The sequence below is a fragment of the Eleutherodactylus coqui genome, chromosome 8, assembly GCF_035609145.1.
Source record: "Eleutherodactylus coqui strain aEleCoq1 chromosome 8, aEleCoq1.hap1, whole genome shotgun sequence".
NCBI lineage: Eukaryota > Metazoa > Chordata > Amphibia > Anura > Eleutherodactylidae > Eleutherodactylus > Eleutherodactylus coqui.
The window spans coordinates 162,074,519-162,088,138 of record NC_089844.1 but is presented as its reverse complement, the minus strand read 5'-3'; positions in this window follow the sequence as shown (position 1 = coordinate 162,088,138).

The window sequence follows — 13,620 nt, the reverse complement described above, 5'->3', positions numbered from 1 at the left end:
GTTTACAAAAATTATATGACTGAGCCTTGTGGGCCTAAGAAAAATTGCCCATTCGGCGTGATTACGTGAGGTTTCAGGAGGAGGAGCAGGAGGAGGAGGATGAATATTATACACAGATTGATGAAGCTAAAAGGTCCACGTTTTTGATGGTGATAGAGAACCATGCTTCCATCCGCCAGTGCAGCCTACGTATTGTTTAGGTATCGCTGCTGTCCGCTGGTGGAGAAGAGAAGTCTGGGGAAATCCAGGCTTTGTTCATCTTGATGAGTGTAAGCCTGTCGGCACTGTCGGTTGACAGGCGGGTACGCTTATCTGTGATGATTCCCCCAGCCGCACTAAACACCCTCTCTGACAAGACGCTAGCCGCAGGACAAGCAAGCACCTCCAGGGCATGGAGCGCGAGTTCAGGCCATGTGTCCAGCTTCGACACCCAGTAGTTGTAGGGGGCAGAGGCGTCACGGAGGACGGTCGTGCGATCGGCTACGTACTCCCTCACCATCCTTTTACAGTGCTCCCGCCGACTCAGCCTTGACTGGGGAGCGGTAACAGTCTTGCTGGGGAGCCAGAAAGCTGTCAAAGGCCTTAGAGAGTGTTCCCCTGCCTGTGCTGTACATGCTCCCTGATGTCCGTGCCTCCCCTGCTACCTGGCCCTCGGAACTGCGCCTTCTGCCACTAGCGCTGTCGGATGGGAATTTTACCATCAGTTTGTCCGCCAGGGTCCTGTGGTATAGCATCACTCTCGAACCCCTTTCCTCTTCGGGTATGAGAGTGCAAAGGTTCTCCTTATACTGTGGGTCGAGCAGTGTGTACACCCAGTAATCCGTAGTGGCCAGAATGCGTGTAACACGAGGGTCACGAGAAAGGCATCCTAACATGAAGTCAGCCATGTGTGCCAGGGTACCTGTACGCAACACATGGCTGTCCTCACTAGGAAGATCACTTTCAGGATCCTCCTCCTCCTCCTCCTCAGGCCATACACGCTGAAAGGATGACAGGCAAGCAGCATGGGTACCCTCAGCAGTGGGCCAAGCTGTCTCTTCCCCCTCCTCCTCATCCTCCTCCTCCTCAACGCGCTGAGATATAGACAGGAGGGTGCTCTGACTATCCAGCGACATACTGTCTTCCCCTGCCTCTGTTTCCGAGCGCAAAGCGTCTGCCTTTATGCTTTGCAGGGAACTTCTCAAGAGGCATAGCAGAGGAATGGTGACGCTAATGATTGCAGCATTGCCGCTCACCATCTGGGTAGACTCCTCAAAGTTTCCAAGGACCTGGCAGATGTCTGCCAACCAGGCCCACTCTTCTGTAAAGAATTGAGGAGGCTGACTCCCACTGCGCCGCCCATGTTGGAGTTGGTATTCCACTATAGCTCTACGCTGCTCATAGAGCCTGGCCAACATGTGGAGCGTAGAGTTCCACCGTGTGGGCACGTCACACAGCAGTCGGTGCACTGGCAGATTAAACCGATGTTGCAGGGTGCGCAGGGTGGCAGCGTCCGTGTGGGACTTGCAGAAATGTGCGCAGAGCCGGCGCACCTTTCCGAGCAGGTCTGACAAGCGTGGGTAGCTTTTCAGAAATCGCTGAACCACCAAATTAAAGACGTGGGCCAGGCATGGCACGTGCGTGAGGCTGCCGAGCTGCAGAGCCGCCACCAGGTTACGGCCGTTGTCACACACGACCATGCCCGGTTGGAGGCTCAGCGGCGCAAGCCAGCAGTCGGTCTGCTCTGTCAGACCCTGCAGCAGTTCGTGGGCCGTGTGCCTCTTATCTCCTAAGCTGAGTGATTTCAGCACGGCCTGCTGACGCTTGTCCACCGCTGTGCTGCCACGCCGCGCGACACCGACTGCAGGCTTAAGCAGTGTGTGTGGGAGAGACCCCAGAGCAGCGGCTCCATAAAGTGGGTCAACAGGGCAAAAATTAACATTAACTTGGTTCTTCTAACATAAAGTTCTTAAGCTGATTCAGCTACAGGGCCCACCTGATAGTGACCCATGTGGGTTTCCCCCTGACTATGCACAGTTCATGTACCCATGGCCACTCTGGCCCGAGCAGGAACCAAAGTCGTTCCAGTTCTTCTTGTTGAGCCTGTTACAGTCCAGGTTTATCTCGGACATGGTGGTAGACGTTTATCACCCCGCCGGTAGATAGAGTGGATGTCGACATTCCTGGAATTTGTGCAGCCTCTGCAGCTTGGTATGTCTCTTCCAGGGTTTTTATTTAGCTGGCTGCGTATGAATTTGGACAACTACCCCCAGCAGAGACGCAGTACACTCAGGACGGTCACAGGCAGCCCAAATAGATTTTTTTTCCCAAATTTTTTTGGAAAAGACCACTGCCTATATAGACTGTATGTCTTCTGTCCCTGCCTCACCACTACTGGCCCTGGACTATGTAAAATTACTGCAGGACGCAATGCTCTGCACGGCTGATATACAAAAAAAAAAAGTGTGTAACACTGCAAAAAGCAGCCTCCACACTACTGCACACGGTCAGATGTGGCCCTAAGAAGGACTGTTAGGAGTTATTTTAGGCTTCAAGAACCCCAACACTCTCCCTATAGCAGCTCCACCATCAGCAGCACTTTCCCTGAGCTATGTCAGAATGCATCTGTGGCGAGCCGCGGGAGGGGCCGATTTATATACTCGGGTGACACCTGATCTCGCCAGCCACTCACTGCAGGTGGGTGGTATAGGGCTTGAACGTCGCAGGGGGAAGTTGTAATGCCTTCCCTGTCTTTCTATTGGCCAGAAAAGCGCGCTAACGTCTCGGAGATGAAAGTGAAAGTAACTCGAACATCGCGTGGTGCTCGTTTTGAATAACGAGCATCTTGAACACACTAATACTCGAAAGAGTATCGAGCTCGGACGAGTACGTTCGCTCATCTCTAGTAACTAGCGACGCTAGTAGATCAGGATGGGGGGCAATAGTCGCAGATACTATCCTACAAGGTTCCTGGTCTCCCTGTGTCAGCTCCCTATCTTCGAATTATAGGGAACTTAGCAATATGGCAGACATTAATCCAGGCAGAAGGTGCACTGCAGGGACAGCATGTCAAAATTCTGTCAGATAATATTACAGCAGTTTCTTTCATTCGCCACCAGGGCGGAACCAGGCACCCTCACCTACAACGCCTGTAGAAAAGGATATTTACGTGGGCAGAAGAGAATGTAAGATCCCTGTTGGCAGTGCATCTAAAAGGCTCTCTAAATGTGGTCGCAGATCTAAGCCAGGAAGAAATAAATCGGGGAAATTGGTCCCTGAATACGGAAGTATTCCAATCTCTAATAGCCCGGTGGGGCTCCCCGCAAGTGGACTTGTTTGCGAACAAAAACAATACAAAGTGGCAAAAATTTTAGTCCCTGAACATGAGACACAGACCATTGACACTGGACGCTTTATCCCAAAATTGGGAGATGGATCTGGCCTTTGCCTTTCCTCCTATTCCTCTGATAACCGGAGTTCTGAGGAAAATCTGCAGCAGCCAAACCAGGGTTATTCTGATAGCACTTGCTTGGCCAAAAAGACCCTGGTACCCGCTGTTGAAATCCCTGCTCATAGATACTCCGATTGCACTTCCCCTGAGGCAGGACCTTCTGTCCTCAGGTCCAGGCTTTTGTCAGGAGATTCACCAGTTGAAGCTGACTGCTTGGCTCCTGAGCGCCGTAGGCTGAGGAAGCAAGGATTGCCAGACAAGGTAATTGAAACGCTTCTTAAAAGTACAAGTATCCACCTCAAAAATATACTCAAGTCTGGAAAAAATTTTCACATTGGTATAGACCTCAGGTTCCAGACACGGATAAACCTGACCTATCAAAAATTTCAGAATTTTTGCAGGATGGGCTGGACATGGATCTTAGCCCCAGAACTCTAAGAACTCAGGTCGCAGCTCTGAGCTTGGTATTTGATCGCCAACTGAGCAAAAATAAATTGATTTTGTAGATTTTTGCAGGGGGCCGACAGACTTGCACATTTTGTCAGAAAGTCTATTCCGGCCTGGGATCTCAATCTAGTTCTGGATAGCCTATGCCAGCATCCATTCGAGCCAATTGAGTCTATCTCTCTTAGAAATCTGTCAGTCAAAGTGGCCTTTTTGACAGCCATAACAGCCCGAAGGGTTAGTGAAACTTCAGCCCTATCCTGTAGAGAACCCTATTTAAGAATCTTGGATGACAGGATAATTTTGAGACTCGATCCAGGGTTTTGCCCAAAAGCAGTGTTTAGTTTCCACATGGAGCAGGAAATTGTCTTGCCCTCCTTTCGGCAAAACTTCAAAAATTCTAGAGAACAGCGCATGCATAGCTTAGACGTCAGGCGAGCTGTATTGGCATATGTAAAAGTTTCACAAACCTTGAGATTCAGAGAAATTATTTCTCCAGTTTCAAGGTAGAAACAAAGAAAAGGCAGCTACGAAAGATACCACTGCTAGATGGTTAAGATTAGCTATACAAGAAGCTTACAAAGCAAAAAATCTGGCAGTTCCAGAAAGAGTAAGGGCCCATTCAACAAGGGCTCTTGCTTCTTCTTGGGCCGAGTGCAGGGAGACATCGAACGAACAGATATATAAGGCTGCTACCTGGTCTAGCATCCACACCTTCACCAAGCATTACCGTTTGGACCTACACTCCGAGAGGGAGCTGGCCTTTGGACGGAAGGTCCTTCAGGCTATTGTCCCGGCCTGATGTGTCCATAAAAATTTGGTATTGCCTCCATGTGTGCTGTCAGGATAGACGAAGTGGGAAAAGGGCAATTCTTCTTACCGATAGTTCCTTTTCCATGAGTCCATCATGACAGCATATACTTTCCCACCCTCCTGAATGTGTAATGTTTGTTTTACAGTAATAAAAGAATTTGGTCGCATTACCATTGTGATGATTGGAAAGTCACTGGAGAATTGTGGTGGGAGGCGGCCTTTTAAACTCTACTCTTCCTGTCCCAATGAGATCAAAGGGCAACCTCCATGTGTTCGGTCAGGATGGACTCATGGAAAAGGAACTATCGGGCAGAATAATCCCCCTTTTTGTGCAAGAATAGTACTAAGCAGCCAGCCCCCTCAATATAAGGAAGCAAGCCCAGGTGCAAAAGGTCAGCTTGCAAACCTCCCCCCCACTCAAACCACCTTTATAACTGCCATCCATCAGCTTTACAACTTTTAAAGTGGGTGAAACTGGAAATAAACAGTGTAGACGTAGTTTGGTTTTTGTTCTTATAGAGCAGTAAAAAGGACATGTTCACTGTAAGAAACAGCCGGCACCCGGGATGTATGGAGGGAGATCGCTGTGTGATCTCTCTTCATACATACACCGCCGATACAGGCTGTGAAAAGGAATATTGGCGGTCACTAAGGGGTTAATATAAATAAGAGAATTCCCCTCTGGGATGGATTGACACATGTGGATGCAAAAGAGGTGGACTTAAGTGGCATGGAGGGAGGAGCCAGGCAGTGGACAAAGTGAAGTATTTGATTCTCACATCTTGTTGTATAGGTGCTGTAGCGGTGCATTACACAGAATGACCTGCAGAGTGTGCTAGTCAGACATTCTAATACCTGCAAGAGGGAAAGAGGGTTAATGCCCTAGTTGTAGCAAGAATTGGCTACAAAAGAGGCAATTGTGTGGGAAGCAGGAGAGAGAGGACCAGTGCAGCAGAGCTGAGATGCTGCAGGCTGGTGTCCTAGCAAAGGCCAGAGTCCGGCAGGGACAACAACCCTGGACTCATACCTAAGTGGGGTGCATATGAATTGTGTATATTGACGTTGGATGATATTGCTGTGCTTTCTGATTATGGTGATGACAAATAAAGGCTGGCAGGAGCCAGATAAAGAAATCCACATCTCCTGAGCAGTTTCTACACGTGTGGTGTGCCATTTTCATGTGCAAGAGGTCGGCGATCCGCAGGCAAGTGTACCCCAACTTGCTACAGTGGTTTAAATGTAGCTATAACATTTTGTGGTGTAGGGTGGGTATTCGGTTGCTCTCCACCTTTTAAAAAGAGATACAGATGAATGAAGTCCACGGCAGCACAGCAGGATGCAAGTAAAAAACTTCTCTTTATTCACCCATTATGCAACGTTTCGATCCCATAGAGATCTTTGTCAAGCATAACACCCATAAAAACACCCCCTTTATAGAAAAAGGCTAATGAGAGACGGCGCTCCAACCGCTGTATTATAACAACATTGAAAATAATACAAATGTATGATTTACCCGGTGTGGGTGGGAGGGCCTGGCAAGGAGACCCCCCCCCCCCCCCCCCACCTAACACCTCCACGTCCTTGTAGGCTTTGTATTTATTAGTTGGAAAACTTGATCCAAGTATCCTCAGGCTCCTATCTCCAGTCAGGAAAAAGGAAAAGGGAGCAAGCCGGGATCTGTCACACCCCTGGAAGGGGGATGCGACTGTTTATCAAAGAATGAGAAAGAAAAAATAAAAAATCCAGCGCTCCCAGAAAAGCTCTCCTTGCTCAATTAATCCAAGGCTTTAAAAAAGGTCAAAGATATTTGATTCTTTATTAAAATATTTAGCCATATTGGTAGCGTGGTAGAGATCCTGGAAAGTAACTGGCTGCTTCTCCACAGTAGGAGGGAGCAATATAAAAGTGGGCTCATCTGCTTGTTGTCCTGGGGTAGATGCTCCGTAGACCAAGTAAGGTATGGGATGCTATGCAGATAAAGGCTGCCTGTCCACGAGTGATGGCAATAAATCGTCCGCAGATCACGCTCTGTAAAGCTTTCCATAAGGTTACTATGGAAAGCGCAGCGCTGACGTCCACGAGCGGAGTATCATAATGGTTCTCCGCTCACGGGAATTAAATCGCAGCATGCTGCGATTGCCACGATTTTCCGCAGTAAGCCTATCAGATGGGCTCACCTTGAAGGGAGTTTATTAAACTAGTTCAATTAATACCTAGACATGAGATATATTGTACTTTATGTTGAAATTGGAAATTGAGGTTTTATCAATTTTATTAAAGTTTTTGGGTCGTTGAATTATCTAACATATCCTTTATCAACATTCACTCATAGGCCCAATAGAGTATCCCAGGTGTCTTGTGTGGACATCAGATTTGGTAGCGATGTTATGGGATGGATTAAGGTCCGTAAGAGATCATCTGCAAATAGACTTATTTTGTAGTCCCTATTCCCCATCCAAATTCCCTTTATGATGGGGTTAGAGCGGATTGCCTAGTAGTCCTAGTAGATAAAAGCTTAAGAAGCTTAGAGGGCATTGAATAGAGACCTAAGAGGGGGAGAGAAAGGGCCCCTGGATGCCAATGTACCCATATACTTTGTAAGGGCAGATGCGGTATGATGTGTAATGTGGGTGGAAGTAGGTGAGGAAGATTGAGAAAAGTGAGTTTCTTGGATGCAAATAACATGTGGCAGTGCATCGCATAGGATGGAAAGGCCTGGTTACTTTTTCGAGGGGGATTTGAATCCCCTTTCATTATGGGAAATAATGTGGACCATGAGGGTGGAGTAAGGGGTGCAACTGACTCTAGTAACCCAGAGGACTGTAGCATTGCAGTGAGATGGACTCTGTTGATGACTTAACTAGGGGGAAATTAAACAGAAGCCTGTAATTTAGGCATATTACAAACCTAGAACAATAAGGTGGGTCTTGGGCCCCCACCCCGGATGACTGAAACTGTTTCTCAGTGATGGGTGTTCAGTCATTTTTAAATATAACATGTAAAGCAAGGCGGGACCTGCACTGGCCTTTAGGATATGCAAATTTTCTTAAGGCTTTGCTGTATTTAACCAGTAAAGGGAGTAGACTCCTTTCCTGATACATATTGGATTTAATCCAAATAATTTTTTACAGACCACTTTTAGCATAGCATCTTCTGGTCTATAGCTTCTACCACATCAGCGCACAGCAGATTGTCATGCCTAAAAGCACAGTGCCCTACTGCAGGCTTAAGCAGTGTGTGTGGGAGAGACCCCAGAGCAGCGGCTCCATAAAGTGGGTCAACAGGGCAAAAATTAACATTAACTTGGTTCTTCCAACATAAAGTTCTTAAGCTGATTCAGCTACAGGGCCCACCTGATAGTGACCCATGTGGGTTTCCCCCTGACTATGCACAGTTCATGTACCCATGGCCACTCTGGCCCGAGCAGGAACCAAAGTCGTTCCAGTTCTTCTTGTTGAGCCTGTTACAGTCCAGGTTTATCTCGGACATGGTGGTAGACGTTTATCACCCCGCCGGTAGATAGAGTGGATGTCGACATTCCTGGAATTTGTGCAGCCTCTGCAGCTTGGTATGTCTCTTCCAGAGTTTTTATTTAGTAGGCTCTGCCCTGATGGTGGAAAATGAGGGCAAAGGGGAAGCCCCAGCTTTATTTTATATTTGCCGTTAGAAGTGCTTGGGTGATTGGTCGGAGTATTCTTCTTTTTGCCAATGTGGCAGCTGCAATGTTTGCAAATAGTTGAGCTGTGGTTGGAAGCCCTGGAAGATGGGCCAGTTGTCTTGTTGCTGATAGAAGCTGATCCCGCATTTTGCTGTAGTGTAGTTTCAATATGACATCTCGGTGTAGGTCTGGATTAGGAGGTCTGGCAAGGGGGCCCTATGAATCCTGTCAGTCCTCATTAGATTTTGATAAACACTTGGTAGAAGTGCTGTAACAATCTTGATTGTCTACTTCAGAGTAGTCACTGTCTCGGGAAGTCCCCGGATGCGAAGATTTTGAGGTCTTCATATTTGGTTTCTAGGATTTCTATTTTTGACACTAGTTGGTTAATGCGATGTTTATCCTCTTCTAGTGCACAACAATTTGTGTTATAGATCGTCTGTTCTTTAGCCCAAATCTTTTTATTTGATCAGCGAATTCCTTCACTGCTGTAGCAAACTCTTCCTGGAAGATAGCCTTCATATGACTTAGGCTGCCTGTCCACGGGCATAGCGACATCCCGTGGCAGATCGCCGCCGCCAGGGAGCAGGAGACAGCTGATGGTTCTCCGCACTGAGCCTATCTAACAGATAGGCTCATCGCAGCATGCTGTGATTTAAATCCTGTGGGCGGAGAATCGCTATTCTCCGCTCGTGGATGCTGCGGCTGTGCTTTTGATAGCAACACTATGGAAAGCTTCAGACAGCGTGAGTCATGCCTGTGGACATGCTGCCTTAGCAAGGCCGTTTGGGGCCCCGTAAGAGCGGTGGATGTTGGTTCTGGATTTTGTTGCAGTGGAAGGGCATCATATACAGATTCAGATGTGGCTGGGCTTGGCAGGCCAGATATTGTGTGTGATTCGGCCTGAGAGCGGGTTGCGGCATGTCTGGGAATGTACCCTGTAATGCAGTTTGAGAGTCCCAAGGAGTCTTTCCCCTTTGGTTTTAGCAGTAGTAGAGCGAACGGTGTAGAGTAAGGTATTAAGCCGTTTCCAAAGAGTGCAAAAGACTAGCCAAGGCATGGCTTAAAACATCAGGACGTCATCCTCAGACCACCCATGGGTCACACTGGTATAATGGGGGGTGGGAATAGTTTATGGCATTTAGTAGATTCTAATAGAAGCTTCTATCGCGGGGCACGGCAGCCTGTAGACATGCAAATAAAGCCCTTAGGTTTCAGTAAACCCCCAGAGGAGGAGGGGGGCCACGCAGATTGTTAATTAGTCTGCGGACCTCCACTGTGTCTCCGTATGGTCTTTGCTGGACTGTCTTCTACAGGCTTCTTTTCCTGGCTGGGTTGCTCCTCCGTGAATGGTCCAATGACCACAGGGGCCGCTTCAGGCTGAAACACCAGCCCTCTCTACTGCGCCTCCGAATCTCCCCCTTCACTACGCTCAGCCTAAGGTTATTTCTAGTTTTAGCCTTGTGGCCCTCTTCAGTCTCGGGGTCCCTTCTAGTGGCTGTGTAGGCCTTCGGCAGCTTGCCAGCTGATGTGGACCTAAAATTGAGGCAATGGATACTTAGACCTAGCTATGCTGCACATTGCTGTGGGTTGTTGAGCCGGCTTAGCGGCTTCCTATCTCCTCCAATTGTGTTCCCTTGATAGCAGGACTGCACTGCTATTAACGGGAGCATCAGGTCTAGCAGTGGATGGTGTCTGTCCTCATGGTAGCGGTTAGAACTCCTGGGTTAACGGTGGCTGCAGCTCCTTGGGGGACTCCTGGTCTACTCCCGATGGGCTAGTGGGTCACCTCCGGTGCGACCTCCGGGTGCTAGGAACCGGGAATCTAAACTGGAAATGGGCAGATTTCAGTAGGCTGCACTAGGCCCTGATCGGAGACCTTAAGATCTCAAACTGCTCCTCTTGGTCCAGGGGTGGTAGTGCTGGTATTCAGATGGTGATTCAGTGCCCTGGGATAGTGGGATGCCCTGGATTATCCTGACTGGTTGTCGAAACTTTTCCTGCCAGTTCCTGTCACCTTGCTAGCCAAGCCACACCCTCTTCCTGAATGGCCACTTTATTACAGACCCCAATCTAGTAGTGCCTTGGACCTTCTTTTGGCTTTCAGATCTGCAGCGTCTTGTGGCGTAGATTCCACTAGATGATGAATTCGTTTTGCTGGAGAATATCTTTCCACATGAACAGAAAGCTTCTTGAAGTTGCTGCAGATTAAATGTAGTTGCTGACCTACTCCAACTAGCTGGGAGGAAGGAATCATCGATTAATGCGGCTTGCACCAAATTCTGACCACCCCCCCACCCCCACCCCCCCGCACCTCTTCCCCATCAGCAGGAGGCAGTGCTTTCAGGAGGTAGGGATTTTTCAATTCCCGGACAGAAGAGATGCTGAAGAGTGCCGCCGACCTGCAAGAAGACGCGCTGGGGAGGACAGCGCTTCTAAGGTTATGTATTATTTTTTTTTATCCAGCTAGGGATCATTTTCGTGTAGGGCTTATATTTCAACCCCTCAAAAAAAAATCCTCACCGCGGCGAGTCCCCTCATCAGTGGACACTGTGACGGCAGCCACAGGCTGTTCAGTGATGACGGGACTTCCCGCGGGGATGAAGGAATCACCTGCTACAGCAGTGGCAGAGAATCGCGATCATCTCCCATCACTTTCAATGGGGCTGGTGCTGCTGCCGGCCCCATTGGAAACGATGGGCAAGATTGCAAAAAGGATGTGCAACAGCCCACGGAACGTACCGTATTTTAGACAGCAGATAGGCTTATTCCTTGTCACGTGACGCCAACGCTTCAATTTGGACTTTAATACACGGGGCGGCAATGAAATAATTGAGCCGAGTCCAGCAATATTTGAGAAATCTGGGAGTGTGCAGATTTACTAATTTTTTAGTTTAGAAAGTAACAGAATTGACAGATCATCTACAAGGCTTGTGTCAGTAGTACACGTTGATGGAGCACTAGGCAGACAATTGAACACGATATAAAATATGGTGATACTGGTTTTGATTTAGGGACTGACTTTAATGCTCTTACTTTTACTTAGATCTGGAACTTGATAGACAATTTCCCCTCCGTATTCTGCTTTATGGTCTGATCTGAGTTGGGTGAAGTGTAGCTGAAGTAACATAGCAAGTGACTATGTGGCTAATCCTGGCTTTGATTTCACTGGACAGCTATGACTTACTGTTTATAATAGAATGACCTCAGAAAAGCTCTGACTCTGCAGCAGGATAAGGGAACGGGTTTTCACCATGTTCAACCTTTACAGGAATGTGTTGAATTTTTGACTTGCCTCTGCATGTGTACCTCCTCCCTTCTGACATGGCTGACTGCAGCCTCTCCTCTCTGGCTGAGTCTCTTAACTGCCCAAACTTCTCCTTTTATCTCCTCTGTTCAGTTCCTGCACTTTCTGGACTCCTTCCACTCTTCCATAGGGACTAGTGTGTTTGTTTCCCCGCCCTTGTAACTCTGCACCAGTGAAATTAAACCTGACTTTCAGCCAATAGGGTTGTAGCTGACTTCAGGATGAGGAGAGAAGGGGAGAAACAGGGTCTCTCCTGCAGACGGCACCTTCTATGCCCATGGATGGCACATAAACAGGCGAGACAGGACAATGTGTATGTGAATGTTCTGTAGGACCAGCTGGGCCACTACAATTTTGTTTTCACGCTGCATCGTAGGCATTAAAACATCACACATGTGAAGGAAGCCATTGGAAGGCAATTCTTGCAGCCTAGCAGCGCTGGGAAATTGTGTGATTTCATCGCCAATGTGAAGGCACCCTGAGCCTAGGAACTGAGCCGAATGCTGTTAAAGCTCATACATCCAAGTGATTTTCACCTGAAGTAATAAAGTTGTAACTTCTTGGAAGATGTTTAAACATAAACAGCGCAGCACATGTCATCTTATGTATGGAAAGGGATGAGGGGGATTACTATTATAAATATTATAGTGAAATCGAATCTGTGATCTGAGGTATTGTATGCACATATATAGCATGCCAAAGGGTCTCTCTGAACCTTACAAACCGATATCTAACGCTTTGGTTATATGCTTTATCATACCATAGATCTGATTTTGGATTTTTTAGATGTTTATATGACTGAAGATTCTAAATATTTACTAATTAACCTATATCTCTAGTTGCAGAACTAGAAGTCTTTGCCCCATCTTCTCGGCGGGTGCTTATTGGATCCACTGCGGCTCTGCAGTGCACCTTCTCTATCAATCAAGTGCCTTTTGATCCTAGATACTTCGCTATAATATGGAGTTTTCAGGGAAGGCAGATTCTGGTATACGACAGCAAAGGCATAAGGATGGACCCAAGAGTGATGTTCAACGTAGAGGCTGCAAAAGGTGGAGATGCTTCGCTCACAGTGGCCAATGTGACTCTCTCCGATGGTGGAGCCTATTCATGCCTGGTAGTATACAGTCCAGAACGAATTGAAAAGGACGTTTTATTGGAGGTGCAAGGTAATAATAAACTGAAATGTGAAATCATATTATTAGAGTGATATCTGCATACAAACAGGGATGTCTACCTAATATATCTGGTGTGTAATAGATAAATCTATTACAGGTGGTTCAAAAATAAATGTATGTAACCGATGCGTGCTCTTTAGCTATGTCCCTTATTTAAGCCCAATGCCCATGGATAGATTTTCGCTGCAGGATTTGCAGCCAGACGCCCGCCGCAAATTCCGCAGCAATGTCCATCGATAGACATGCTATGTTAAAAGATTCTTCCCTGCCCACGAGCGAAAATCTACTGCAAATTTCTGCTCGTAGGGGAGAATCGCAGCATGCTGTATTTGGTGCGGGGGAAGAAAAAAAATCGCACGGACGACTTCCATTGCAGTCATGCCCTGCACTGCGCATGCTCGCCAGCTGAGATACTCGCTGCAACTCTGGACAGGTGAGTGTGGGTCTCTGGTCACTGCCAGGGCACCAGGTCTCATTCCGATGTGAGATTTCGCAGTCGGATTCCGACCCGGCCATGGGCATATTTGCATTACGGAACGCGGAGCCGGTGTCTGCCTCTGGATTCTGCAGCAAATACTGCCCATAGAGATGCCGTTGAAAATCGCTTTTCCCATTCCTCAAAGAGAAAACAATAGCTGGTTTCCGCTCACGGAGGTAAAATCGCAGAATGCTCCATTCCAGCATTTTCCGTACTGTGCATGTGCGCCAGCTGGCACATGTGCGATACAGAAAACATGACAGAGGACAGGTATGCAGGGGTCACTGGACAGGCATCTGGTCAGATTCAGCT